At 41.1% G+C, this 6,472-nt stretch overlaps 1 protein-coding gene across 1 annotated transcript in view; it reads left to right on the plus strand.

Moving 5' to 3' along the window:
* DVL1 (dishevelled segment polarity protein 1) overlaps positions 1–6,472 on the plus strand; it is a 72,617-nt gene that overhangs the window by 18,596 nt on the left and 47,549 nt on the right. Inside the window, exon 2 of the mRNA XM_009325166.1 lies at positions 3,718–3,839. The gene's annotated coding sequence lies outside the window, so the exon portion shown is untranslated. The remainder of the gene's footprint in view (positions 1–3,717; positions 3,840–6,472) is intronic.

Here is a 6,472-nt window from a genome sequence, read left to right on the forward strand (position 1 = left end):
AGGATTAACAAGCTGCTCGGAAACAGGAGATATTGCTAGTATCTTTTCTTGAATTGGAATGTATCTCGAGTTCACTATATCTGGTAGTGAGCTGATTGAAGTCTAAAATGGTGTATTTCCTGAATGCAGCTGAAAGATTAATATCGGTAATTTCTGCTGCCCTCTTCCCTTTATAATGGTAATGGCATAGGCTGAGGCTGCTTGTGACTCTAATCCCACTGAAGGTCAATAAGAAGCGGGTACCCAGTGCTTTATCCCTCAGGAAATCACAGCCCAGGGGCAATATTCACAAAGTAGTTGCTTTGCTGCAGTAGATTTTGCTTTTGCTCAGCAGCACTTCCAAGATGATCTGCAACCTCAGTCAGCACAGTGGGCTTGCCTTCATAATGGGTTCTGCATTGCCAAGACTTCTTCCTCCAGAAGCAGGGAAATACTAAAAACAAATATCCTGAAATGTGGAAAGAATTTGTCTTGTTGGCTCATCTCTCTTTTTGCATCAAGCGCATCTTTGAGACAGGTGTTGCCATCAGCAGAAAGGCTTAAGGAAGGAACATGTTTTCCTGCTTTCAAATAACTCGGGCCAGGTGCTTGTTTGCATAGCTTGATACAATTTGGAATGTGAAGGGTGAGGGGATGTATAGATCTTGCCTACACCCAGTTTCTTTTTTTTTCTTCTTTCTTCTTTTTATCCCTTGGTTTGATTTTCGTTAGTGAAAGCACTTGCACGGAGATTCCTCAGGGGATGAGCCAGGCTCAGAGACATTCTTGCATCTCCATAATGCCAACATGCTTGCTAAACATCTCCCATTAACTTCCCCACCTGAAAGAAAGAAACCTTAATTATCAAGTTATTAGGAAAGCTCATGTTATTTTTCCCTTCAGTGTTTCCTCTGTTGCTCTTGCTTTGGTGATAAGAGAGTTTGAATAATGCAGCTGACTCCATTGTGGTGCTGGAGAACTGTTTTGTCTTCAGGCAGTTCCTTTTTGACAGTCTGTGTGTGTTTGCCTTCTCATATTTATGCTCTTAGGAGTAATATACTGCATCCTGAATACCAGTCCCCTCCTATCCTGTTCCCTCTCCTTCTCCATCCCCTTCTTTAACAGCTAGCATCTATCTGATGATTATATTAGAATTAGTCCTTGATAAATTAACCAATTATAGTTGGAATCTCTTATATAGGGCTAGTTCTTCCACAGCTAAAAGTAGAGGGAAGCTGAGACCTTGGTGCCTCTTAGTGAAAGGTAATAATCTATATCGTTATTTGAGCATTTATTTAATTAAAGACCTTATAATCATATTGTTTAAAGAGACTCGGCAAAGCGATTAGGTGTCTCAGGGGATTGGTAATAGGATATAAACCTTTTCACCTCTAGGTCACTAGTTCAAGTCTAACTTCTGTTGGCAGTGGCCAGGAAGCGTTGTGTGTGGTCAGTGGACTGTTGAAATATATGAATTGGTTTTAGCTTCCTTTCTGATTGGGCGGGGGTTTTTTCCCCATTCTTGCAAAAACATTCAAAATATAGCAAGGAAAGTATGGAACTAGATTAGGATGTGCAAAGTCTGAATTTGCTTTCAGGACTGCTATAGACCTCCTGTGTCTGAGGCTGAGCAAGTTGCTTCATTTTGCCTCGATTTGTTCTCAGTACAGTGGTATCGGCAATGCTGCCGCCCTGCCTTTTTCTTGATCGTGTCTCTTTGAAGTGCAGGCAGTCCTTGGGGGGGGGGGGTTTGTCTGCATGGGATGCCCAGCTTAATGGGACTAATTTTTGTACAGTCATTTAAAATACTAACCAAGTCTTTCAGTTGGTGGAATTCTGTTTTCATTTTGGGCAAAACCTCTCATGTTGGTCATCTGTCTTCCTGGTTTGAACAGTAGAGGACTGGAATCTCTTTCTCCACCGTTATGCTTTTTAATAAAAAATAACCACTTAATCTAGCAGGTGAAGTTGAGTTAGAACCGGAACTGCTAATTGGGAATCACCACATTCTGTTTGCAGAGATAAATAAAGAGGAATCTTGGACCAGTGCACGTTGGTTGTTTTTCTGTACTGGTGCTTTACCCAGCGTATGGTTCTTCTGCCCTAGGATTTAAGTTGCATTTAGACATGTTCATTATTTTAATCTCAGTTGTGCAAAATCAGTAGTATCCTGCCTTTCAGGGTTAGGAAACTGAGGCACAAATGCTGATTTTCTTATAAAAGATTTACTGAATCGTTGGTAGAGAAAGGACCCACTCTGTCTGGTTCCTGGGTGTACACTTCAGCCACGAGCTTTTTCCAGCACTAGTAAGATTAAAAAAAAGAAAATTAACAGTTTCACCTGGGTGTACAAAAGGATCCTTTAACACAAGGGGGTTTTTTGGTTTTTGTTTTTAAAATACAGAAAAGTAGATACTAGCCTGGTAGATAAGTGGCTAGAATCAGATCTTAGTTAAATGTAAGATCCTCTGTCAATCAGTGTATTACAATGAGCTACAAACCAGGAGGGTGGGGATAGGAAGAGAGACTCATTCTTATTCCTCTTGTCTATTTACCTGCTGATTAAAGATGTCACGCTAGGCATACTGAATGGAGATGGTCTTTCTGTCCTGAATTTATTGGAAGTAAGATTGAGTATAGTAAGCCTCTTGTGTGCCATGACCATCCGTGTGATCCGTTATCTAGGAGCATCCCTATTAATGGTTGAAGAAGTTGACAGGAAATAAAAATAATACTCTCTGCCATTAGTTGTTAGATGAAGAATATACACCCTGCCTTGTAACGGGACTGGAATATATAATAATTCCCAAACGCACCAGGCTGTATATAGATGCTTGGTGTTTGTAATGAGAAGATTGTTGCAGCATATCTTCAATTACCTATTTCCATGTGAGTGCTGTGTGTTGGGTGCTCTGCAGCCTTTCCCTCTACCCTGGTTGACAGGCACCTTCAGCTTTCATGAATGTAAATGTCAGTGTCGGAGGAATTTTGAAGGTGATAGCTACAACAGTGTAGTTTTATAAAAGTTTTCAGGTCATTATGAATTATAGAAGAATACACACTGCATATCCTGGTTTTCATGGCATGACTGGAAAATGACTTTTCCTGCAGCTCTGCCTTAAGGGAACATTAAGAGACAAAGTGGACACAAGTATGATGAACATCAGGGATCTGGTCCTCCTCCTAAAGTTTATGGCTCTTGAGATTTGGTGGATTTTGGTTTTAATTCAGACTCTTAACAGAGATGGCGGCAACTCTGAGATTTGGTGATTGGTCCAGACCAGATTGTGAATTTTCAGGGGTTTTGAGGGTCTTTGTGTAAGAAGTTATACCGTGTTTGGAGTGTCATACTGTCAAGTTTCAGCTTTTGCTTTTTATTTTTGTCATGGCAAAACCGGACTGAGTGTGCAGTCTTACAGTGTGCGTGCATTTTGCAAGGCATGCTGACAACTTGCATGCTTAGGAAACTCAGAGCATGCTGTAATGACGAGTCACAAGAAAAAGTGCTTGCAGGAATTTTGTGCATATCCTAGCTGATGATGTTTTCATGTTCAGATGGAGTGTAACCTGATTTTATGAAAGTTTGGCAGGAATCCACGCCACTAGACAGTAAGCACTTCCTTTCCTCTAGTTGCCCTTAGATCTCTCAGAATATTTAGCAAAGCAGGGGCTGAACACATTATGTCAGAGTGGAGAAACCTGTACAAGTGTATGTAATTCTCTTCTTTCTGTTGGCAGCTGGTCCTGGCTGAAAGCTCCCACTCTGACACAGGCTCCCAGTGCACCGAGAGCCACACTGACCTTCCGCCACCCATTGAGAGAACAGGCGGCATTGGAGACTCCCGGCCTCCATCATTCCAGTAAGAGCAAGTTGTCTTTTTTTTTTAAATTTTAAACCAAAAAATGCAATTCCTGTCTGTTTCTTCCCCACATTTCTCCCTGCTGCTGCAAACCAGCTATTTATTGTTAGAAAAATAATATACTTATTAGAACTGAGGAATTAAAAGGGGGATGGGAAGAAAAAAACCCTGTCATTGTTAGAATGAAATATATATCCTATGTATCTCATTTTGAAACCCACCGTGGAAGAGTTAAGTAGAGAGGGAGCCCAAAATGCTTTTTGTAGTGTATGGATGACAACCTTTTATTACTATGTTATGTATAATTATGTAGTATGCAGAGCCAGCAAAACACTGATATCAAGAGCAAAAATTTACATAAGGAATAATGGCTCCTCCCTGTGCATACAGAGGCTAGCAGCTTGAACTGCGTATAGCCAGACTGGGAGTCATCTGATTTAATGGTAGCCTAGTTATTTCCTGGTACGTGTGCAGAGCCAGTGTATATCCTCAGAATGCCTTCATTTTCGAGGAGGCCCTCTGAATTTACACAAGGAAGATTCAAAGCAGGACCTGGTTCTAGCTGTGATCTTAGTATATGTTTGGAGAAGGAAACGTGGTCTTGATTTGCCTGGTGCCATGCGTTTCCATTGCTTTCTGCAATATCTATTGCCTGGAAGAGCCCTTAGTGTTGTATATGAGTCTTTTACAGATAAATGCCTTCTAGAGGGTACAAGAAATCTTGGGAAATACTAACGCTGCCTGACACTGTGTGTCTTGCAAGGGCTTTACTGCCCTCGTGCGTTCATGAATTGCTTTATGTTGACTGGGAGAGGCCTGCATGAGTGCAGTCACGTGGCCTGCAAATATAACTAGTTCTTTGTCTTCCCAACCTATACCTACATGTAATAGCTGCAAGATCAAACCTTATTTAAAAAAATAATTACATTGTAAGTTAGGCACAAATCTGTGTTTGTGGAACCACTCACTGCTATTGACTGTACGTACTCAGACCGACGAAATTTAAGCTGTGCTCTGCTGATGCACCTGCTGTCTTCCATAGTGTTCTAAAAATCTTGTCTGTGTCTTCTGGCCATCAGTCAGCACAGTGCTGCAACTGGTGGTATCTTCATATTACAAAGCAAATGTGGGAATCCTCAAAGGGGTGAAGTAACTTACGCAGGTCATGCTGAGTCAGGAGTAGCAACACAGGAGGTCGTGCTTCCTGGCTTGTGTTCTCATTCCTAGATAAACCACTTTCCTTCTTTCTCTCTTCCCCCACCCCTTTTTTCTTTCTTGTTTTCAACTGCAGCAGAGAATCTGGCTTGTGGGGAGATCTTCTGGACTAAAACTAGTTCTCCCTTAATGCCTTTTTTGGTTCTTCTCTTCACAGTTGAATGTCTTAACATTTTGTAGTGTTTTTTGCTCGTGTTTTATTTTTTCAATCCAGAAGACAGCCTAATGATGACCTCAGTTTATTTCCATAACACAGGGCAGAGTATCTCACTCAATTATTCTGCATGAAGCCCTTAATTCTGTTTCGCTGTTAGAATTTCATTTTAAAATACACCTACTCTAGGTTTAAAGATTCCAAGTGATAGAGAGTCCACCATATTTTGAAGTTATTTGTTTCTCTTGGATAAACTAAACAAGTTGAGCTGCTCAAGTCTTTCATTGTAAAGTATGGTTTCCAGAACTTGAATCACGACTGTAGTTCTCTTCTGATCACTTACAATTCTCCAGCAATTTTTGAAAATTACTTCCTATGGGATTTTGGTGTGTTAATTCTGTAATAGTGTGTTCAGTGCCATTTCTGCATACTGTCTCCTTGAATAGTGTTTCCATTTAAGAGATCACTAGTACAACCCTGTAAATCTCACAACTGTAACTTCAGTATTGCTGTATACTCACATATTACCTCCCCTTCTGTAAGCGTGACTTACCTTCTTGGTTCGTAAATCCCTGAGATTTTTTTTAATGCTATTCAAACTACCAGAGATACGTCATCTCCCGTCTTCCTTCTTCAGTGTTGCTTGGGGCCTTATTTATATAAGAAGCCCTGACTGAGCTAGGTGTTGTATAATTGTACAAACAGAAATGTTGCTGGACGGCAAAGAATACAAGAAAGAGATGAAGCAGACAGGTCAGCAGGCAATACCGTCCAAGGGAATGAGATCCTTAATCATAGGTGAAGTGGTAATCTCAACTAGCTGCCTGACAGCATTCATACTTTGCTTCATCACTGATTAAATCCAAAGAAAATTTACTTTTTCCTTCCTTGATGAGGGTTCTGAAGTTCATCCTGTATTTCACGCTCCACTGCTTCTGTTTAGTGGCTGCCAAATCCATGTTCATCTGAATTGGTGAGGCTGCTCCTGGTTTAGTGGTGGAGGTGCATGAGCGAGTTAAGAATAGTGACCTCTGAGCTACCTTTCTTACACCGCTCTTGGGTATGTGCACTGAAAATTGAATTGAATTTAATTGGCTCAGCAATGAGAGAGGAAACAAGCCAGCTGTGAGGTTCCTTTTGCACCCTTTGTTAGGGTGTAAACCACCTTTTGTAGGCGGGTTTAGCCTAGGAAGCGATTTAGCAGTGGAAGGTATCAGCAGTAGTCACTAGATGGTGCCGCTGAGATGTCTGAGAGCGTCGCAGG

The sequence above is a fragment of the Pygoscelis adeliae genome, unplaced genomic scaffold (assembly GCF_000699105.1).
Source record: "Pygoscelis adeliae isolate BGI_AS28 unplaced genomic scaffold, ASM69910v1 Scaffold36, whole genome shotgun sequence".
NCBI lineage: Eukaryota > Metazoa > Chordata > Aves > Sphenisciformes > Spheniscidae > Pygoscelis > Pygoscelis adeliae.